Source organism: Centropristis striata, chromosome 23 (genome assembly GCF_030273125.1).
Source record: "Centropristis striata isolate RG_2023a ecotype Rhode Island chromosome 23, C.striata_1.0, whole genome shotgun sequence".
NCBI classification, from domain to species: Eukaryota; Metazoa; Chordata; class Actinopteri; order Perciformes; family Serranidae; genus Centropristis; species Centropristis striata.
Genome location: NC_081539.1, coordinates 28,505,462 through 28,530,214, shown reverse-complemented (window position 1 = coordinate 28,530,214; position 24,753 = coordinate 28,505,462). Strand labels below are relative to the sequence as shown.

The window sequence follows — 24,753 nt, the reverse complement described above, 5'->3', positions numbered from 1 at the left end:
CACCCTCAGCCTCTGTGACTGGGACATCTGTTCCACGGCAGATACTCCTCCCTGAAGACCTGCACTCTTCCAGAGCTGGGAGTCACCCTCTTCAAACTGCAGACAGAAATGTTTCCTCTTTCCCTCCTCCATCTCCTTGACTGGAGTCAATACACTGCTGCTCCTGGAGCTATTACCGATATGCTCCGGCCAAGTGTAAAACCTCTATCTGCCACTTATCAGCACACCAACTCTCCTCTATGAAAACTTCCCATTATGCCGCACCACCTCTCCTCCACTTCCAGCACACGTGATATCGGAGCTATTTTGGTCCATTTGAGGCCTTCTGAGAAGAAGTTTGATCAGTTAGTGAAGTATCACCTGTAGCAAGCAGCACCACCATGTTTTTTACACCCGTGGAAACGCAAGAAACTACAACTCCAGCATTTCTGTAATTACCTTTATTAAAAATTCTGCTACTAAACAATACTGTATCTTTATAAAGGGTGTGTTGGAAGCTGGGGGAAGCAAGATAAATCATATTTAGTTAATTAAACTGAATGAACACTTTATGTAAATAAAACATCTGACTCAATCGGAACAGGTTTTCTTTGAAATAACAAAGTTATGGAGATTCATGAGCTTTTTAGGAAAGCAGAATTTCATTACCTTACATCTCTATTAGGATCTTTATAAGCATACATAATAAAAGGGCCTATTAAAGATTTAATAAATTAACTTTTGTGTGAAGTCAAATGGATTTGGCAAAGGCTGAGGGGTAGCAGCTCTTGCTCTCTCTGTCTCACACACACACATGTACACACAGAAAAAAAAGGGATCGGGGGTCCTATTATGCTGGAAGAATAAGCAGATGTCAGAAATGGATTAGGCGTTGTAAAACAAATTTAGTTTCAGTTTTGTAAGAATGGACCCATGCTCTACTCAGGGTCTGTTGGTAAAACAAAGCACAAAGTGCTTCAATGAAAACAACCTGTGAGATGTGATAGGCACAGTCCGCATGTACAAAACATGTAAAAGAATAAGAAGTGTGAGGAAAAAACATCAGATATCCCAACTATCAGCGAAATCACACTTCAAGAATACAAGGGGGAAAATATATGAAACAACCTTTTAAAATCTTATTATGTTATTTTTGCTCCCATTATAAAATTGCAAAACTAGGTTTTCATAGGAGATGATCAAAAGCATGACTACCTCACCTGAACTCATCAAGATTTTCCAAAGCCTTTGTTGTTTGCTCTATGTTCCAAGGTCCTGTGCTCCAAAAGGTCATGTGTTTCAACATAGGACCCTAAAAAAACACAATAAATCCTGGTCACGTTTTAATAAAGTTACCACCAGCTAAGCTGCCTTTGTGGATCTCAAATTACAAGCAGGTATATATTGGATCAAGATCAATTACATCAGTAAAAAGACAGGGATAAAATGTTTTTTTTAAATATTTGAACAAAAAACACAAATACATTTTGTTAGGCCAATCCCTTTAAGTTGCCCACTGAAAATCTAGTTGGAGTCAAATAGCACATGCAAATTTTAAGCTGAAATCTCAGTGTAAGCTAACAGGCTTCCAGGTTTATCTTGTAGGAGCAGTGGATGCAACACATGTGTTTTGTGTTAGGTGACTCTTAATTGCCAGTATGTGTGAATGTGAGTGTGAATGACTGTCTGTCTCTATGTGTGAGCCCTGTGAAAGTCTGGTGATGTGTTCAGGGAGTACCCTGCCTCTCACCCAATGTCAGCTGGGATCAGCTACATGTCTCTTTAATGTTGCAGATGGTAAATGTAGGGCTAATGGTAATTACTTCATATATTGCTGCAAAGCATAATCAATCATATTTGTTTAGTTGTTTAAAAATATCAAATTAATATAGTGGAGCAAAAAGTTTCCCATAAAGTAACATCAAATAGAAATAATCAACGACTGTGGAGTAAAACTACCTCCCATTTGGACTTAACAGGGACATATTATGCTAATTTTCATGTTAATACTTGTATTTTGGGTTTCTATTAAATCATGTTTGTATGCGTTATGTTGAAAAAAAAATACTTTTCTTATTCTGTCTACCTGAATAAACCAATAGTGCCTGTCCCTTTAAGACCCCCTCCAGAAAAAGCCCAGTCTGCTCTGATTGGTCAGTGTTTCTGGGTCTTCCACATCTGCGCTCTCAGTGCTTTTGCACTGTCATTGCAGCAGGGGAATGACTGAAATCGCTCTGTAGCACTTTCTGTCTATATATACACTGTCGCCCATAAAGTTGGAATAATTTTGTTTTTAGACAGAATCCTTTGTGAATTGTGGCTTTTCATTTCCATTGTGATATGTTTGGAAGAGATTGACAAATAAAGTTTTCAGAAGATATACACTTTATCTGCCAAGAATAAATCACATTTTCATAATAATTTTCATGGAAAGAGGTATAAAATGTTTTTTTCCAACTAGTATAAGTATAGTTGTGACATCACAAAGTCACCGAAGATGTGATGGCTCATTTAAAGGCACAGTTATTGCATGCTTTCACAGTATTTTTATAGTACCACAGCTCTTTAAATAAAGTGTTACTGACCTGCTTTCTAATCAAAACAGAGATGGACATCTCACTTTTACAATAATGAGACCTTTAAGTACTATACAGTACTTGAGTAAATGTACTTTTAAAGTGATCCTTGCTGACAAGGATTTGGTCCAAGGGGAGCATCAGAAACAGAAAAGTAATGCCATAAAACTGACCTTTGAGAGACACCATACTGAGTGATCAAGTTAAAGAAGCATTCAGTATGACGAAAGACAATTTTCAGTCATCAAGGCGTAAACAGGTTTAGAGCTATAAGAGACATGTTGAATCTCTTCTCCACACACTGTATGATTTCCCTTTGAAACTAACTGGCATATTCCAGACATCTTAAATAATAACATCTGCACGCTCTCCTTTAAAGACTAAGAGAGTGCAGCAGCTCTCCTTTAGTTATTCCATAAACATGTGTTAGCCCCTGGGGTGGCTAATTTTGAATGTAATAATCTATTTAATCACAACTTAACATTATTGATCCCTATGTTAAAAGCTATTTATGTGAGGGCCTGTGGGCTGGCAGAGTGACGGGCCCACTCCCCTCTGTGTCATTTATTTCCCATTCCACCATGCTAGCCAGAGGCCTGCAGCGTGCTGCGGAGATAACAAATTAAATATGTGTCCGCTGAGAAGGATCATGTATGCCAGGGCTCGGGAGGATGGACAAAGTCCTCACTCAGACCCTTAGAAAAACATACAGTACAGTGTTTACTGTAGACTGTATCAACATCATAATAATTTGTGTTTGCATGTGTCAATTTGAGAGGAAGAAGACATGGAATGGGCCTGAAATATGTGATCTGGACACACATAGATTAGTATTTTCTGGCTGGTAATATGAGATATAGTATAATGTTTATATATTCTCTGGTTTTAAGTTATGCAGATATAGTTCAGTTGCTCCAGAGAGGTCAGATAAGGTTATAACTTTTCACTAAAATGATCCAGACTGGATTTGTTTAGGTTTTTACTTTCTTAAAATCTCAAAAAAAAAAAAAAAAGGACAGTTAATGCCTTAATCCATCTTCATGTCTTGTTTGTTTATTGACACATTATATTTATCTGCATCGGCGGTCAGAACCCTCAGACAGCTCCAGCACTCTTGGCTGCCGCAGGATCAGCACCCTGGACAGCGGTCATGACACACTTGGGTGCTGAAGTTATGCAGGCTGAACTCCAACAGAGGAGCAATACAAATATGTTCTACGCCTAAATACATTCCGCTGTCTAATTTTACAACGTAAAGTTGGGAAAAATTCCAAATTTCAAGACAAACTTCAGCTGAAGTTAGGCAATTACGTTAAAGGCACAATGAGTAGGATTTTAAAAAGAAAAAGAAAAACTATGGCTAGACTCAGAAATAATTGCTCTCAATCATCACTTATGACCCACTAGAAGTGTATCTGTTAATCTTCAGCCCCTGGGTGTGTAGCCCAGTATCAGTAATATTTTACACAAAGAACTTTAGTTATGCTTTTGAAATACAATACATTTTTAAAGATTTAATGTGTGATTCCCACCCAATTTGGCTTTCTATTAGCCTATTAGCCTTGCACGCTCTATTTCGTTTCGAAAGGCGGCATGGTTTCCATGGCAGATTCTTAACCCTGCTTTTGGTATCCAATCACAGAACGGGGAGGGACGGCAAGATGATGACGCGTACTATTGGACAGACGGAAGCTTGTGGTTTGCTTACAGATCCAACATGGCTGCAGCAGACGCCAAGCTCTCTTTGGATCTAGCGGTAGACGGTGTTCTAGATAGTTTAGAGCCAAAGTTTATTTTAAAAGAAGAGCAACATTTTGCTTTACCACCAAAAAGGATGTTTTAGCCTTGATTCCAACAGGATTTGGCAAAAGCCTAATCTACCAACTAGCCCCGTTAGTGGCTAAAAATGAATAGGTGGTCTCTGGACTATATCTCATTTGTGATATAGTTTGGCGTTAGCGAGGCTAGCTTTCTATGAGTTCCACCTGAGAATGACATATTATATTATACTGTAGTATATTATTATTATCATTATTATTATTATTATTATTAGGTCATCTGAAATCACTCAGCATGAAAGTCAACAGATGATTTACACATCAACATTTAACTTAAAAAAGAATTAACACTTAAATACAATACTATGTTAAATGTATTACTCTGATTTTCTTCCAAATTAAAATTTGTACTTGTAATTTGAATGTCAAAAAAATATAAGCTGTGTCACAGAAGTTGTTAAAAAAAATCATATCACTCAATCATCATCACTGAATGTTACTGGGGGTTTTCATGATATAAAAATGCATACAGTTTATGGTATATTAACAGTTCAGGAGCATGAAATAAATCAAATCAAGTTTGGCTATATGGCTGCTCATACATGAGATGCAAGTCCAAGTTTATTACACCAAGTGTATATGTACCATAATCTATCACATTGATAACCGCCATGCACGCACATACATCCTTAAATACATACACATACACAGACACACACACATACACAAACACACACACACACACACACTTCTACATGCATTAGAGTCAGCTGCATGTGCCAAGTAATTAAAGCCCAAATCATGATATGTCAGAGGCCTTCCTCGGGCCCTGCAGCTTCTGGAAGGTGTCCTGGCTTATCAGAGCCATATTGATCTGAGCCGGAGGAGAAGCTGGTCTGAGGGAATCTGTGTTCATTTTGGAAGAGGACACAGCTGTCAGCGGGCCAAAGATTAGTCCGTCTAAAGAGCTTTTCTGACAGCATCACTAAATAGTGTCTGGCTGGATGCAGACAGGGAGAATCAAACCTCAGTCTCCTGTGTGTCTGATAAATCATATATGTTTCATTTGTCCAACAGCAGATGTGTGAGACAGGGTTCCTACACGAGGAATGTTAGACTCATTAGGAATCCACAGCTAAATCACCAGTCTGCCGCCATTGTTATTCTGTGTGAACTGATGGGTTCATCACTGCAACCGTCTCATACTGTAAGGTTCAAATCAGCCGATCAACTGATCTGATTAGTTGACATTGTTTCCCAATATCACTCATGTCTTTCAGCATGACACACCTCCTTAAATATACCATGTTTCATTTGTTTTGAGGTTGTAGTGACATGTCATACATACAAGGTCACCAATAAGGTTGGAATCATAGATATACACTACTGGTCAAAAGTTTTAGAACACACCAACTTTTCGAGAATTTAATTTAAAATGATGCAGTTTAATGTCTCAGTGTACTCTGAAATGAATGCACATTTGCAACATTTAAAATTCTTTATTGAGCATGATAGTGTTTTGAAAGTTAAAAAAAGATTGAAAATCACATTTTATGTTGGACTAAAGGACTAAAAAAAGACACAAAATGACAAAAAAAAAGACACCAAAAGACACAAAATGGGGAAAGGACACAAAATGACCAAAAAAAGACACAAAAAGACACCAAATGACTTACAAAGACATGAAAAGATTTCAAAAATGGACAAAATAGCCCAAGACTCCATAGAGTTAAGTTGTTAACCCATTTCTTTTTCCCTGAAAAAGGCCTTCTTGTATAATTCTGAAATGTACATTATTTTTCAGTTTTGGTTAAGCTTACCTTTTTTTATTTACCTCTGGCAGTTCACCACTTACCTTTGTACCCTTTCAAGCTGTTCATTTGACTTAAACTGCTTGAATTTCAATAAAAAACTGGAAAAATTGGGGTGTTCTAAAACTTTTGACCGGTAGTGTATATTTTTACCTCTTTCCATGAAATGATAATGACAATGTGATATATTATTGACAGCTAAAGTATATTTCTTCTCAAAACTTTATTTATCAATCTCTTCCAAACATATCACAATGGAAATGAAACCACAATTAACAGAGGATTGTGTCTGAAAACTTAGATATTCCAACTTTATACTGACTTTAGTGTTGTGAAGACTGGTAGGTGACAGACATTCATGTTTCCTCGAAGATGAATAAAAATGCCAATTAGTCTGGTACTTACCATTACGTCCAACACATCTAACAGCTGAGGAATCATTTCCGACACAACTTGAGAGTATGTGTGAGTCAGTGCCTTTACCTCTTAGCAACTACATGCTGAACACTTATTACTAAAAGATTTATGCTGTACTTGTACATTAAACTACTTCTTTACACTGTATAATTTATTAAATATATATATATATATATATACAGTGTGAAGAAATGACAAAACTGAACTTTAATGATTTATGGGATGAGTGGGTATCCATTCTTTTAAATGTTGCATCAATGTTATTTCAGTGCATGTTTCAGCTTTTTTTAGTTGTAATCTTTTGCTGCTGATGTGTGCAGCAAGCTCAGTGTTACACCCACCATTTCTTCACAGTTGCTAAAGCACCCCCGTCTGAACTCTATTCCCTCTGATGGATCCCCTTGTGTTCATTTATTGAACCCAGGTAGGTGTATCCAATTAGTGTTTCTGTGTCGCCCATGTCAGGCTATGCTAAATCTGCCTCCAAAAAGCTGGGGATCCCATTAGCTCGGAGTAACGCCTCTGTATTTTATACTATGGCTTTTATGGGCTCTCCAATGTCACTGCATCAAAGGAGCCTTGTCTGTACATGAATCTCGCCATGCCAGAATCCTTCAACCCCATTATCTGGGTGAAGTGCCCTTCCTCAGCTATTTGTATCCTCCTGCGCCTCGCGCCATTACCTTCCACTGGGTAATAGCTCTTTAGGCTTCTTGTCTTTCTGTCCTGCTTCTGTTACAAGAAAGAGAACTAAACTTGTTTTGTTTCTTTTTCTGAAATGCTTCTACAACCCTGATTCCAAAAAAGAGTTGGGCTTAATAAAGCCTAAATAAAACAGAATGTAATAATGTGCTTAACTTTTTTGACATATATTCAATTAAAAACTGTCCGAAGACATATATTTCATTTTTTACCATATCATCTTCATGGATTTTTGTAAATATATGTTTATTATAAATTTGGTGCCAGCAACATGTTCCAAAACTGTTCACTGCTTTGTAAAAAAATGTGTAGGTTGTAATCCAATAATTTAATAACAATGTTTCTCAACAAACTATTACAAAGAATTTAGGGATCTCACCATCTACAATCTATGGCACTTTTTAAAAGATTCAGAGAAATCTCTGCACATAAGGGCAAGGCTGAAAACGAACATTGGATTACGGTTGCAAAAGAGGTGGAAAATGTCCAGTAAATTTCCAGAAACTTTCCATGGGAAGTTAGGCAGGAGAATTTTAGAAATATTCCAAATCAGAAACTTTCCATGGGAATTATGGAAATTTATGGGAATTGACTGGAAATTGGGGGTAATTTAAACAAAACGTATCATATCCAAACATAAATATAAACAATTTAAACAATTTGTCATAAGAAGATATCTATGCAAAATCATCCAATAAAATTTTAATTTTATTAAGTAAAATGTTATGGGCCAACCTTCAATTATGTAAATTTACGGTTTATTTAATCATTCATTTAATCCCAAAAATTCCTGTTACTTCCCATTGAAGGTTTCCAACTTTGAAAATTCCTGGAATTTTGCAACCCTACATTGGATCCCTGTTCATTCGACCTGTTAGGTGGCACAGCATTAAAACAGACATGACTGTCTAAAGCAGCTATTCTCAACCTGGGGGTCAGGACCCCAATTGGGGTCGCGAGATGATTTCTGGGGGTCGCCAAATCATTTTGGAAGTCAGCTCTGTCTCCACTGTGTTAAAGTGTTCATGTGTTTTAGTCTTTTTGGTCACTTAATGTCTTTTTTTGGTCATTTTGTGTCTTTTTTGGTCTTTTTGTGTCTTTTTTGGTCATTTTGTGTCTTTTTTTGATCATTTTGTGGTCAATTTGTGTCTTTTTTGGTCATATTGTTTCCTTTTTGGTCAATTTGTGTCTTTTTTGGTCATATTGTTTCCTTTTTGGTCAATTTGTGTCTTTTTTGGTCATTTTGTTTCCTTTTTGGTCAATTTGTGTCTTTTTTTAGTCATTTTTTGTCATTTTGTGGTCAATTTGAGTCCTTTTTTGCATAATTTTATGTAATTTTTGGGTCATTTTGTGTATTTTCTGACAAATCCCAAAGTAGCACAGACAGGGAGATGTTTTAGTTGTTCTCTGCTTCATTATTTGTCCAAAATTCGTCGTATCAACTGAGTTTGTATGATCTGAACTGTGCACGTGAGATTCTGTTCAGTGAGCGGGGGTCGCGGACAACATGCATGTTTAATTGGGGGTCGTGACCTTAAAAAGGTTGAGAAGCACTGGTCTAAAGAACATGACTATATGGGCTCAGGAACCCTTCAGAAAACACAGTTAATCACAAGTTAAGACTGCCATTCAAAAAATCAACAATATCCAGAAACGCTGCTGACACAAAATGGACAAGTGTGGTTTGGTCTGATGAGTCCACATTTCAAACTGGTTTTGGAAATTCTGAACATTATGTCCTCTGGGCTAAAGAGGAACAGGACAGTCCAGACTGTTGCCTGTGCAAAAATCAAAAGTCAATATATCTGTGATGGTATGGATGTGTGTTAGTGCCCATGGCATTATGGGTAACTTTCACATCTGGAAGGTACATACAGGTTTTGGAGCAACACATGCAGCCACCCAGACGTCTTTTCCAGGGACGTCCCTGCTTATCTCAGCAAGACAATATCGAGACACATTCTGCACGTGTTACAGCAGCATGGCTTTAAAGGAAACGAGTGCAGATACTAGACAGGCCTGCCTGCAGTCCAGACCTGTCTCCCATTGAAAATGTGTGGCACATTGAAATGCAAAATACATCAACGGAGACACCGAACTGTTGAGCCAGTTACTTTTTATATCAAACAAGAACGGGAAAGAATTCAACTTTGAAAACCTTCAACAATTAGAGTCCTCAGTCCCTTAACCGTTGCTTATTAAAAGAAAAAGTGCCAGAGGCTAGGGGTGTGCCATATCGTATCGTTCATGATAATATCGTTGTTGTTTTTTTATGGTTACAAAAAAAATGCATATCATGATATTGGCAACATTCCTTGTCCTTGATGTAGTGGCGTAAGGCTAACAATTAAAGTTGTTTTAATCACAAAAAGCTACTTACTCTCTGTTGCTAAACACATGCACCTTTCAAAATAAGAGCACAATGTGTTAACAGAATCCACCACAGAACTTAGAAGACTTTCAAAATAAGATGCCTTAAAAAAACATACTTGAACCTTTATTCTCCTTTACAAAATGTCATTAAAATATGCCCCAGGAACCCCTAAATGGTTATTTTTATCATTTGCTCATACTCAAGAGTCAAGAGTAATTTCTTTTGTATTTGGCAACTGTTGAGATTTGCACTTCACACTACGTTTCACATTTTTATTTATTTATACAGACTAAATCTTTATCTTTTTAAGTATTTCGTAATATCGTCAAGAATATCGTTATCACAAAAATAGCCTGAAATATCGTGATATTCTTTTAGGGCCATATCGCCCAGCCCTAACAGAGGCAAACATGTTTGCCAACCTTTTTGGAATGTGTTGCAGGCATCAAATTCAGGATGGGTGTATATTTACAATAAACAATAACGTTAATTATATTGTCTGTCTGTTTTTCTAACATCTTTGGAACCGTTGTTGTACACCACTCCTGTATATGTTGTAACACTGCTTGGATATAACTGCTGCCTTATAAAGAGTTTGGCTGATGCTGGAGATAACAGGCACATCTCCGTCATGATTGTCTGTAACATGGATCCAGAAGCAGCACTCATAAAGTGATAAGCCCTGGGTAAATACCATAACAGCAGCTCAGTGAAACATCTGTCAGCGACACTACATTATATAATCTTACCTTGAGAAAAACTCCAGACACCACTTCCATCTTTTTACTGCTTTCCCATTAAGCTCAAATTAGATGATTATTTACTCTGGATCTGCTCAGTCATGCATAGCCGATCTCTCAAGTCCCCTCCGCAGAGCCGGATGGATATGAAAAAAAAAACCTGGAAAAAAAAACTCAAGGATAATGGAAAATTGATTTTTATCTCCCCATATCTGTTTAAATATGATTAACAGTGAGTTTGACACAGCACATCAAATTAATAATGACGTGCAGGGGGAAAAGGCAATCAATAATTGACAAGATAAATATAGATAACGGTTCATAATGCTCCTGACGCGGGTCGCACCGATAACAAATGAAGCATTAGCATGTGAATGATAATCAGGAGTCATTAGGCAGGTGTGAATGACAATACAATAGCACAGTGGCGACATCACCTCTAGCACTCTGAGGGCAGCCTGTGAAATTAACTGAGCCCCGTATCTCTCTGTTAATCTGCTCTGCAGCCTGATAGGAACCTAGAGGTCATTTGGCAAAGCACCGTGTTACTCCTCCACGTTGACCTCCCCTCCTCCACCACCTCCACCACCACGCAGCTCCACTGTTTCCCCTGAATCAAAAGTGAAGTGGTGGCTAATGAAAACGAATAGCACATTTGTATGTCGTTAGCGCCGAGCGGGGGCCTCCGGAGGGGAAGTGTTAGGCGCGTGAACGCAGTTCAACAGTGATTACGCCGAGGTTAACGGCCGCCCCGACATAAGTGTTAGACTCCTCGTATTATGTCGATTCACTGAGCTGTTGAACCATTACCACTCTCTCCCCCTCACAGTCAGATAAAGGTATTTGCCCACGGCGAGACAGATTTGCATTTATGAGAGCATACATTATGTTTGACATCAAACATTTGCTTAACGCTGCCTTGGGATCTGGTTTCATTTTAGTCAGGTTGCAGTTTTGTAGCAGATAGCGTTTCCTCTGTGATACATGCATTAAATAAATACATCTGGGGCTGCAGGAGTGTAAGATCTGTGCAAAGTCCCGGCCTTAACTTATCATCCGCCTGCTCAAAACTATAGGTTTTAGATGACAGGGCTCGTAAATGGGTTATCTAAAATCCAATATATATTGGAAGAGAGATCGCAGGGGGAGAGGCGCGCTTGACTGTATCATCCTGATCCATAACTTTCCCTCCAACCAGGGGCCCATTTATTGTCGATTCCATCCGAAAGATGGGTCTGTCAGTTGGGTGGGAGTCTCGCTGCTGTTTATTTTCAAATCAATACTCAATTACTATAAGGAAGATCCACTCCCCTGCCCATTTTCAAGATGAAATTATGGACTGCAGCAATAACACTTAGTCAAGGCGAAACCTGGTGTCATTAACTCACAACTGGGCAGGATAAGTACACCAGGATTTTACAACAACTGGATTTCTAACCCCCCCTCCTCCTTTTACCCTTTTAGTTTCTAATTAATCACTATGAAAAAGACCCTTCACGACATGACGGATGGCCAGAGAAAACAATTTTCACCCTAAGAGCCTTTTAATTTTAAACTCTGAGAGCTCATTGACTGCAACTCCCAACAACCCATCAATGCTAGTTTTTAATGCACTTCCTCTTTTGTTATTGAGAAGAATGGAGAGGCAGCGAAGGCCCCGGCTCCTCTTCATAACTCATGTCATTGATTTGCTAAATGCCAGACATTTGCCATAGGAGAGAGTCCTGTCAATGGCTTTGGCAGGGTGTGTGTAAATTACTCCATTAGGGAGCGTTTTTGGTTATTTATAGTTGAGAGAAATAGAGGTTAGGCTGCATAAATGAGCATGGATTGGGAAGTCAAATACACCCCTTGTTTGGTCCTGTCACATGAAGAGGTCTTTAAGTACAAGAGGGAAAAAAAGCGCTCCTCCAATATTGCAGCAGAAAAACAGAAAGGCCATCATTCACTGTAACACATTATGACAGACGGGCTTTGCTCTTGTGAAAGTAGGCTAGACAGGTCCGAGGGCAAAATCCAGCCCTGACGGAAACTGTGCCAAGCGGTTCTGTTGTAGTTATTGTGAGTGTCCACACCAGTTGGACGGGTCAGTCAAAACAGTCCTGTGACATTGCAACGTTTTGGCAAAGATGCTGTCTTTAGTAGAACGCAAAAACAACAACAAAGTCCAGCAACAACAGAGGCGGACACAAACAGGTCAGAGCTGTGATTATAATATCTTAAATCAGACTGATGGCAAAAGTTGGAGGAAAATTTGAAACTTTCCATTAAAGTTGGTAAAGTGTATGCGTTGCTTAGGGTTAGGGTCATTGATAGATTCCCAATGAGCCTACAGGGCACAGGCCCAGGAGCCCAAAGTGTCAGACTGGCCTTCACCTCAAAAATGCCTCCCAAAGAGACACATACCAACCAGGAAGAGACTCAAAAACACCAAAAAGACTAAGATGGTAAATGGTAAATGGACCTGTACTTATATAGCGCTTTTCTAGTCGCTTTGCGACCACTCAAAGCGCTTTACACTACAGACTGCGCTCATTCAACCTTTCACACACACATTCATACTGGTGGCAGAGGCTACCCTAAACGGTGCCATCTGCCACCATTGGGAATTCATTCACACACCGATGAACACAGCATCGGGAGCAATTTGGGGTTCAGTATCTTGCTCAAGGATACTTCGACATGTAGGCTGCGACGGTCAGGGATGGGGGCCAACCGACTCTACCAACTGAGCCGCAACTACAGAGACATGCAAAAGAGCTGCAAAGAGATACAAAACAACAATAAGGCTGAAAGGACAGACAAATAACTTAAAAAAGACAATTACAATAACAAACTTGAGTTCTGTGGCTCAGTTGGTGGGGCGGTCACCCACTGATCAGAAGGTCGGTGGTAAAGCGCTTTGGATAAAATCGCTATATAAGTGCAGTCCATTTACCATTTACCATTAAACCACAATGAGATTGTCCTCCCAATAGCAACACCAGCATCAGTTGTTTCAGCAAGTGGATCAAAAGTGGTAATTACTAGCGATTGTAGTAATTATCAAGTCAAGTCAAATTTTATTTCCATAGCACATTTACAGACGACTGAGTCACACCAAAGTGCTTCACATAAAAGTGCATAAAGTGTAATAAAATACAGGATTGACAAAGGTGAAAGAAACAAAGAGGGTTAAAAGACATAAAGGCCTAAAAGAGTTAAAACAAAGCAAAGGAGAAGGGATCATTTTAAAGGAACTGAGGGATTACAAGGGGACGCTATTCCCTAGCATTTGCAAGAGGAAAAAGTTAATCGAAGGCAAGAGTAAAGAGGTGGGTCTTCTAGTGTGACTCATTCAGGGACTGCGCTGCACTGATGTGGAGGGGGAGGCAGCTCCAGAGTCTGGGGGGGGGCTGCTACTGCAGAGGCTCTGTCGCCCCTTGTTTTAAACCTGGACCTGGGCACCTCCAACAGCAGCTGGTCAGCTGACCGTAGGGCTCTGGAGGGGGTGTGGTGGTGCAGAAGGTCAGACAGGTACGTAGGGGCCGGACCATGGAGGGATTTGTAAACAGTCAGAAGTTTGTAGACGGGCTCCCAGAAGACCACATCCGGTTTACTTCTAACCAATTAGATATTTTAGCTTTTACTTCCTTACTGGCAAGACGCAATCTTCTTCTTCACTGGAAGTCAACTAAAGCTCCATCGAGCACTCAGTGGCTCAATGACACCATGTCTTTTCTAAAGCTGGAGAAGATCAGATATTCAGTGAAAGGTAACTCTGATAAATTCTATAACAAGTGGCTTCCCTTTTTAAATTTCTTTCACTCTCTTCACTCTATACCTACTGATTGATGGACCCCCACCTCCTCTCTTTGTTTCTCTTCTTCTTCTTATTTATTTATTTTATTTTATTTTATTTTATTTTATTATTATTTTTTTGTTTGTTTTTCTTCTTTGGGCTTCCCTTGTATTTTGTCTACATCCTGTAGCTAAAACACTTATTTACTTATTACATACAAGAATCCTCAGTTACTTATTTATTTATTATTATTATTATTATTATTTATTTATTTTCACCTTATTTTTTAACTGTTTTAAAATTATTATTATTTTTTGATTTACACATTTGTTTGTTAGTCACCCAATCATGTTCCTATTGGGCCATAAATATAAAATAAGAAAACATCCTAGGAGGCAGACCGTATGTCTTGCTCTTCATTCTTCATGATGCACAGTATTTCTATTGTATCGATATGTTTATATTTTCAATTGTGATGTGGATTTGATGTGATACTCCATGTAATTATAACATTGGTTCCTGTTCTAATGTGCGTTACCTCCTTATAAAAATATTAAGAAAAAAAAAAAAAAAAAAGAAGTTTGTAGACAATGCAGTGACGGATGGCGAGCCAGCAGAGCGACGCGAGGACCGGGGTGATGTGATCGGGCAGCTGAGTTCTGGACCAACTGCAGGCGGCCAAGCTGCAATTGATACATGCCGGTGTAGATTTGTAGATAGCATTGCAATAGTCCAGTTGTGATGTGATGAAGGCATGAATGACTCTCTCTCAAGGTTATTCTAACTACTGCACTAACCTGCTGCTCCAACTTGAAGGCACTGTCGAAAATCACGCCAAGATTTCTGACAGAAGGCCGGATTTTGGAGGCAAAAAGGCCTAGGGCATCGTTGGAGAAGGCCGGAGAGGTTTTGCTAAATATAATGAATTATGAACCAAAGAAGAAGTCAGGGGGCTTTGTTGAGGGAGGAGGTCGTAGAGCAGGGGTGTCAAACTCAAATACACAATGGGCCAAAATTTAAAACTTGAATAAAATTGCGCGCCAACATTGAACAAATAAACCTTTTAATATATACCAAACATGTTTTGCTTTAACATTAAATTAGGAACCAGCAAGGCTTATAAACATACAATATATAACTAAATAGTGCAGACATGCAAAATCAAATTTCATATAAAAAACACATCAATGTCATTAATTTATTAAATAAAAATTAAATAAAAATCGTATGCTTCTTTTCTATTTGCATCCTTCTGATTTAAATATCAAAATAAAGTTTTTCAACAGGTTAATACATTTAAAAATAAAATAACAATAATAAATCTAGTATTAGCGGTAAATGCGCCGTATAATACTGGCGGGTCAGCTTTTATAGTACAATAATAATATAATAATTTGTTATTGGCTCCCCTGTCGTAGAGGATTCACAGGTCAACAATATATTGGACTTGGGAGAGCAGGAGAGTTTTTTTCCTGTTTCCAATTGTTAGTCAATATTAATTTATTTTCAATGTAACCACAATTGCTCCTTAAGCTTAAAGGTATAGCTCAGATTTGTACTGCTTCACCTTGGCATCAGACAGCCCTGTTTAAGTTTAGACAGGAGGAGCCATTATCTTTGCTGTCGTCAAAGACACCAGCCTCCATTGACAAAAACAGTCATTTTGCCTCACAGAACATTGGAGTTGCTGCTTTACTACTGCCTTAATCGGTGAGTTGTTATTGTGAGATTCTTCAACCAACTGCTTATTGTAGTAAAAAAGACAACAAATGTCCCCCAACTTTAACGAAGTTGTTAAACTCAAAACGAAATGTGTCCCTAAACCTTAACACTTTGTGCCTTAACCTTAAATATTAACCAGCGTCGTCACATCAATATTCAAAAGTGATTCGAAAGAGTTTCATGAAGCAAATTAATTACGTCCTACTGATAAGGGTGTCAGACCGGAACTTCGCAAACTGACAAATACAGCACAGAAGCATTAGTGCTGTCATTCAGACATAAACTCTGGGTAAGATATGAGCGTGCGTCATTAAAAAAAGACATGACTGAGTAATAATGAAGCAGGAACAACATGAACACTTCATGTTCTCTGTATACACAGATATCAGCATATATCCATGCTTCCTAGAACATTATTTCAACCGCTTTTAATGTAAAAGCACATCCTGTCAGGCACTATAAAGAGAACATGTCACCATTACTGTGTCAATAACTACAATAAAGCCTCTTGTGGATCAGAGACAACTGAATAATAGTAACCCAAACACATATACATGTGCGCCATTAAATTATGGAGTGAGTGATTGTGCATTCTTGTTGACTACAGTTATCATCAATCATGGCCACAATTCAGAAACCCTGTAGCTGTGCATGGAGTGATATAGAGGAAAATGTATATTTCTTCAGGAAGTACCTGATGGTGTGAGCAGCTATGGCCACAATCAGTATCATTATTGTCTGAGTTTTCCTCTCTAATCATGACATTTTAGGCCTTTTTTTTAGAGAAATATTTCATGGCTGCCTTTAATACATATTTCTAGTATGGAAAAAAAGTTTCCTGTTTTGAAGTGATTGCTGATGAGGCAGCATTCAACTTGATTCAAAGTTGTTTTTCTGCACTGGTGTCAAGACCTGCTAGTCTTTAAGATGCTGGGGGTGGATTCCTATAGACCTCACTATTTGTTCATCTCTGCTGTTTGTTTTCAATCACTGAAAAATTACATGGTACAACATGAGCCAATAGCAAGCCCTGCAGGAAGCACAGCACTTCAGTATCACATCCTCAGGAGACGACCACGTGATTTTGTATATTTATCTGAACTTTTTATAACTCGACTTTTTGAGCTTTTGCAACTGTTTTTTATTAAATGAGATTAATTAAATCATGCAGGGTTTCAATTTGAAATGTGTCCCATGGATTCTGATGCTGAAATGTGATCCTTGTTGCATTCTATTTATATGCAGTGAGGCTTGTTTTTGTGCCACCATGTGTGTTGCCCGTGGATGTGGGCAAAGTAGTATTCACAGATGCCACACAAACTCTTTTACTCATTCAATCTGTGAAAGTAGTGCGATGGGACTGCATTTAACGGAATAAAAGATAAATGGAGAGTAACAAAGTGCCCCTGAGGGGTAGTGATATTTTTGCCTTGACTCTTCTATGACACCTTGATAAGGCAATTATAGAGTAATTACCTTAACAAGTGGCATTAGAGGGAATTATCCTCATTTTTCAGCTAAAATAACACCAAATCAGTGGTGAGTGAATTTCAGAATCTCCAATCAGCATCTCATTAACTGTTGCAAGTGCCTGATTTAGTCAGCCTTCAATGACAAATGCAATTAGTGCTACAAAACAACAAGAAAGTGACAACATTGTGCCAAACCAGGCAGATGAATCTGTCACATCCTTCAGAGACTTCACATGTTTCTTCAATTCATACGGGCTAATTGTATTTGGAGAGTCTGTGTGCACGATTCCAGCGGCTCCTGAGATGCTATCCGTGGCCCGAGTAAAACAAAAGGTTCAAAGTCAACGGGAGCCACGCCGGGAGTGAGAGTTGGAGAGTCTTTCCTCTTCTAGCAAATGGGACAGATAAGCGGAAACGTTCTCCTCCTCTCTTCTCTCCAGTTAGCTGGTGCAGCAAGGTCAGGTGAATGTGATCAGCCACTGTGTCTAAGCGTATTATCAGGTGAAATCTGTGGAGTGACGTGAGCGAACCGGGCCAGTCAGCTGTCTGGAAAAATCATTACACAGAGCCGGACATTTTGGATAACTTTGGAGGCAATCGGCCGCTTGGGATGCTGGCATGAAACTCTGCGTGACCAAAACGCCCTTGAATGAAACACTTTCTCATCACGCCGGTCAGGAGCCTAATCAAGACTTCACTGTTCTTCGGAGTACAGGCTGAGATGAGTTTATGACTTTCAGTAAAACTTACTGTACACCCGTGCTTTAAAGCTGCAGCACCTACAGTTATATCATATGGTTTAAACGTGTCTTTCACAGCTATTTTATAGCATTTGTTCCGAGTGTACGCTGTGTATACCACCAGTGATGGAATGTAACTAAGTACATTAACCCTCCTGTTATGTTTGTTTTTCAGGAATAATGTTCAATGTTCAATTTGACCCAGGGCATGTTTAATTATCTAAAAGTGTCAGAAACTAAGAAATCCCAATAAACATTGTTTATATTTCATTTCCAACCATTTCAATCAATATTTAGTGCAATGGTGTGTTTTTACCTTTCACAGATCATGGTTCAATGAGGATAATTCACTAATTTTTCATTTAAAAAAAATGCACATTAAGACTGTTTGTATACCACCATTGATGGAATGTAACTAAGTATATTAACCCTCCTGTTTTGTTCATTTCTCGCATGTTTAATTATCTAAAAGTGTCAGAAACTCAGAAATCCCAATAAACATTGTTTATATTTCATTTCCAACCATTTCAATCAATATTTAGTGCAATGGTGTTTTTTTTTTTTTACCTCTCACAGATCATGGTTCAATGAGGATTAGGATTCACTAATTTCTCATTTTAAAAAATGCACATTAAGACTTTTTTTTATGTACATTGGAAATATCTACATATAAAATAAAAATAGTTTTACATCACATTGAGTTTTTTGAAAATTTTATTTTACATTTTAATTCTTTTTCTTTTTATTTGATTTGATTTGACTTATTTGGCACAGTTTTAAAAGAACGCAATAACAATTATACAAATGATAAATTCCCCCCAAAAATATAATATAAAAAAAGAAGAACAAGGAACATAGAATCATACAGAACAAGAAACTAGAAAAACAAAACAAAGTCTGCTGATAAATTATCACAAGTCACCACTTCTGTTCAGGGTCAGATTGACCCGAACAGTATTTATGTAACATAAATATGCAAATATGTGAAATGAGCCATTTTCATTTTGTATCCTGATTACACTTATTAAGCCAAGCAGAAGACGTTTCATCCAGAAAAAATACTTTTAACTATTTTTTTTTTATTTTTAACCTTTGAAATGTGTCAATTTGACCCACAACATTACAGGAGGGTTAAGTCAAGTTAAATGTACACTATATATTCAGAATACTCTCAACACTATACTTTTCCCTCAGACAGCCCTGTTTTAGTTTACGTGGGGGAGGCAGAAGCAGACGTCTAAGCCACCAGACTCCATTGACAAAAATGTTAATTTAGCCTTGCAGCACAAATCTACCGCTGCCTCAATCAGGTAGTTTGTTTGTAATTATTGTCTGACTTCAATCCAGACAGCAGTTGGTAAAATGTCTGGTTGCTAGATATAAAGGGCTCATAAATTCAAATTATTAGTGCCTGGTGATAATACGCTAATGAAAGCATGGTTATGAGTATTATATTTAATTTCTGCCAATATATTAGCGTTAATTCTACACAATGCTCCTTAAAGCAGTTTTTTTTCCAGCATGCCTTAATTTAAAAATTACAACTGGTATTAATCATCAGCGGATTATGAGACAATGGGCTTCTGGGCACAGACACGCAAAAGGCTCCACCAACTTTCCAACACAGGCGCAAGGCACACACACACACACACACACACACACACACACACACACACACACACTTCATATTTGTTAAACCTCTTTTTATTGTTGTATTCTGTCTCTTTATAGTCATTTCAATGTTTTAGTCTTTTAGTAGTGTCATTTTTTTGTGTGTTTTTTTTGTAGTTTTTTGCCTGTCATTGCAGTTGATTTGTGTCTCTTTGTGTTCATTTTGTGTCCCTTTCTAGTTGTTTTGTGTCATTTTGCCATTTTTTGCACTTTTTATAGTGTAGTAGTTATTTTTCTGTCCATGGTGGTTTTGCTTTTTTATGTAAGTGGCAAAAAAATTATGTGAACCCTTTGAAATTAGACAGTTTTCTGCATTAATTTGTTGTATATGTGATCTGGATAGTGGTTTGTCTGGTATTAGGTTTAGCCCACTGTGTTTGTCTATACTTGCAGATCAGATCACATTTTATGAAAACGTCATGCAGAAAACCAGGTAATTTAAAAATGTTCACATACACTGCAAAAAAAAGAAAAGTTGGGTGAACTCAAAATTTCAAAGCAACAAACTTCAATAAAATTTTAAGTTGGACAATTAAACTAAATATTTTAAGTTCTGTTTTTGAGTTTGCTCAACTCTGAATTTCTCTGGCACGATTGTAACGCCGCTATGAAATGTCAGCTAATGTTGTGACCACAATTTTGAGTTAGCATTGATACGCTAATGGCTACTCTTGTAGCTGTAACAAGCAGACATTGTGTGCTAACTTACATTATTGCCTTAAATGTCAATAATTTATATTTCCAAGTTTTACCGAATCAAATCACTGTTTCAAAAAATCACTGTTTCAAAAAATACAAGTTGGCTTTTTTGCAGTGTACTTTTTCTTGCCACTATTTTTTTGTGTCTCTGTGTAGTTGTTTTGATACTTTTTGTACTGCACTGCAAAAAAAGAAGGCAACAAACTTCGATAACATTTTAAGTTGGACAATTAAACTAAATATTTTAAGTTTTGTTTTTGAGTTTGCTCAACTCTGAATTTCTCTGGCACGATTGTAACGCCGCCAATGTTGTGACCACAATTTTGAGTTAGCATTGATACGCTAATGGCTACTCTTGTAGCTGTAACAAGCAGCGCCGCTAGCAACAGTTAGCCGCTAGCTTCAGTTAGCCGCTAGCATCAGTTAGCCGCTAGCATCAGTTAGCCACTAGCTTTCGCTAATGACCAGATTTCACAACAAAGAAATAAGAGTTATCAGAACTATTGTCCCTTGTTGTGAACCCCAACTTAAAGATATAAGTAACAACAACTCACCAACTTGTTTTTGAGCAGACAACTGGCTTCCTTTGTTGTGCTAACTTACATTATTGCCCTAAATGTCAATAATTTATATTTCCAAGTTTTGCCAAATTAAATCACTGTTTTAGGCCAAAAAATACAAGTTGGCTTTTTTGCAGTGTAGCTTTTGTCTTTTTTACCAACATGTTGTGCCTCTGTGGCTGTTTTGCCCCTTAGTCATTGTGAGTCTCTGTCATTTCATTAGCTGTTTCTTTGTGGTCATTGTGCATGTCTTTGTGGCCAGTATGTGTCTCTTCAAGTGCATTTTTTAGCCTGACAATTTGCATCCCTGGGCCTGTGCCTGCTGGTAGAAATTCACTGTATAATATTATAACTTTTTTCAAGTTTTCAATATAGTTATTACTGTTGCTCACAATTATTTTTGCTCATGGCAAGTAGCCACTGTTTCTTGCGTTTATTCCAAATATTCTTTTAATGTTTATTTCAAGTATTTTATGTAAAAATAGATCCAGAAAGACTAGTTGGTGCCAAGGTAACAACTAATGGAGATCCAAAAACCTGGACGTAAAGCACATCAAATGTAAAGCCGCCTTGTTCCACCGGCTCCCTGAGGATTCACTCATGATGCTGTTCAATCAATCTGCAATAGACAGGAAACAGATGCGTTCCGTTCCTTTAAAAGTCACCAAAGTCAACTTCTTTAATTTATTTCCTTAATGTTTAAACATCACGCAAACTTTAACTTGGAATTCATAATTAGTCTCATAATCACAGCTCATTAATTATAAGCTATAATTAGTCAGAGATCAGCCTAATGATAAGACACAATTATGTCTCCAGATGCATTGTTTCTAATCAAGCCTTAATATTCAAACACAGCCCAGTGAGTGTTAGATGTATCCTGTCTGTCATCAGGAAGTAACTTCCAGCGTTTGTGACCCCCTTTAAATACATTTCACCCTGCCTGCCTGTGTGCATGACGCGTGTCTGTCTCACTGCGTGTGTGTGTGTGTGTGCGTTAAGTGTGATGAGGTATAGTTATTACCATACATAAACTGGACGTTTGAAGTAAAATAGCATTTAATGACTTATTTGAAGTATTTGAATTGCAAAAGGGATGAAACATCCCTTTGAGGGAGGAAATGCCATATTCCAATCAAACATTTCACTGTTGCGAAGGTTAATGAATGCCATTAGCCCAGCGCCAATAAATTCAGACTTGTACTTTCACGAGATGCATAAATTAGATAAAGAGCCAGAATCCAAAGCTTCATACAGGGGGGAGAGGGAATGTATGACAGCAACACAATTACATGCCTGTGGAAGAAACGGCTGCTAAATGGAGACAATTTGACAAGCTTCTACAACTGGAAGTTTCCATCAGCTTTTTGCACAGCACACTTCCTTCCAAACAAGCTACAACATCAATAAGCTGTTTTTCTTTTGGTCTGCTAAAATATTTATCAATTAAAACAGCATTCATTAACATATATTTACAAAATGTATCCTAATTGTAGCTCATCTCCATGCACATTAGCAAGATTCATTACTAAACTAAATAATGCAACACCAAAATGTTACCAGTTCCACCGATTGGTTTGTCGCATGACTGACTGAATGGACGATAATATTTATTTTCAGAGATATTACAATAATTATTAACCAATTTGCACATTATGTTTCCTTTGAGATGCTAATATGTTGTTCATTTAGTTGTATCCTTTTGGCTAATGGCTCATCACTTCTAAAAGTGTCCTGCTTGGCACTAATAAGGTCTGACGTAGGCATTTTCTATACTTCATTACTCCTTTCAAATGATCATTGGCCTCCTTAATTAGATGATAGTTGAATTATAGCCCCACTGTAGTCTGCGACCTTGAAAAGAAGTTGAGATCTGACAAATGATACCTCAGGCTTGAAAGCTAATGGCTGAGACCCAATGACACTTTGTTTTGGTAGGTGTAACTGGTCACTTTGAGGAGTTTTCACTTTCATGCCATAAAGTTACATTTCAGCTCCATGTAAACCCCATTAGGATAAACTCTCCTGTAACAAAAGATCTCCTTGCAGTTTACTTTAAGTCATAAAAAAACAGCAGCAGGAGGGGACTGGGTTAATGTTGACTTCATGCACAGTGGGGTGGGATATTAAAAATCTCTGCTCTCACCTTTGCAGTCTCTCCAGATTGAACAGTATTATTGAGAATTCATTTCCAAACTGATTTGATGACACAAATGATAAAAAGTTTGATGATCGAAATGCTTTCAATGTGCCTACTACTGCTTAAAGTTTAGTTTGGTTAAAGTTGATTCTGCCTAGTAGTGAAGTAGAAATGTATAGCAGTGTCAGTAGGCTTCATCTTCTGAACACAAGATGCTGGACTGAGTGACCAACAGAACCTAACATGTCCATCTCTTCATTAATGTTGTATGTAATTCAGGCGGCAACCTCCGGGTCTGAGCAAGGAGGCAAACCAGGAAGTGCCTTAAGCTGCATTCTAGTGAAAATTCCAGCAGGGGGCGCTAACTTAGGCTGCAAAAAAATTCTGTCCATTCATTTCAGTGCAAAATGAGAAAACTTCTCACTTGATTTATTACCTCAGAATTATTTTTAGGACAACACGATGGTCTCAATCGCTAGTAAAAAATCTTCTTCAAGACAATTTGATGTTAATAGTTCTAATAATGGCCCCATTTAGAAGAAAATAGAAGATAAAGAATCATATGATTTGGGGCGTGGCTACCTTTGATTGACAGGTCACTAACAAGGTGAGCAGAACAATGCGTATCCACGGCAATGTGTCAATAAACTTATATACAACGTTATATAGATATAAAAAAGGACGTTTACCGGTTTGGTCTCATAACTTTGACCCTTTCACTGTATTTTCACTTAATGACTGTTTATTTGAACGTTTTGTTCAGTAAAAATGTCTTGTTCAGTGTTTGGTTGGACTAACAGACACTCCAAGGAGTCGCTGTTCAGTTTTCTGAGGTCAGTAACATACATTTTGTTTTTGTTTTCTGCTAGACAAAACTAACATCCCAGTTAATGCTCCAGTTAATGCTAACATGAATTAGCAGCAGCTTCTCTCAGTCAGGTTGAGGTGTAGAGAGGCTGTAGTCAGTGATCAGATCCCTCTCCTCCTCCACAGTCCAGATATGGTCTGCTCCCCGTATCGGAAACAAGATGGCGACGCAAATGAAATAATAAGTTAGGCCAATAAGTATTTTTAAGATCCAACACTGGTTTCTTTTCCACAAAGAAGCAAGCCCTACATAGTATTTAAGAAAGCGGGAGTGGAAGAAGAGCCAGAGCTTGTGGAGAGTTGGTGCCCCTAGTTAACCAGACCTGCTGCAGCTCCTGCTCCATCACTAAGGCACGACTATCACTCTTGATGTACACCACCACATCACTCCAGTAAGCAAAATCCCCTGAGACGGGTCTTTTTTCAGTGCTAACATGTGAAATATTGCTTTGCTGGGTGTTCACTCAGGCGAGCAAAAATCATTGCCTCTCTCTAGGTAAGGTTGACAGATGGCCATCCACACTGTGAGAAAAACAAAGGCTTGGATGGCAGAGTGAACAACCAGGTCGGCCCATGTTTTATCTCCCTTCACTTTGTAAAACGGCCTCCAAGGTTAACCCCGATTGCCTTTCTTTAGTTTTATTTAAGGGGAAAATTACAAAGAAAGCCGGTTCGGGTGGACATTCTTTGAGACATTTTCTCCTCTGTGGATTAAAAATGAGAG

The 24,753-nt window shown here is 38.1% G+C and overlaps 1 long non-coding RNA gene across 2 annotated transcripts in view; it reads right to left on the bottom strand.

Moving 5' to 3' along the window:
- Positions 1-335: 335 nt before the first annotated feature.
- Positions 336-24,753, bottom strand: part of LOC131961701 (uncharacterized) — a 60,258-nt gene continuing 35,840 nt past the window's right edge. Inside the window, exons 4-5 of one of the 2 annotated variants that reach the window (XR_009389878.1) lie at positions 10,387-10,537; positions 336-1,291 (exon numbers count right to left, since the gene is read on the bottom strand). This is a non-coding gene — a long non-coding RNA (uncharacterized LOC131961701). Of the gene's footprint in view, positions 1,292-6,430; positions 6,510-10,386; positions 10,538-24,753 lie in introns of those variants that run through there. The other variant, XR_009389879.1, reaches the window with a different exon arrangement.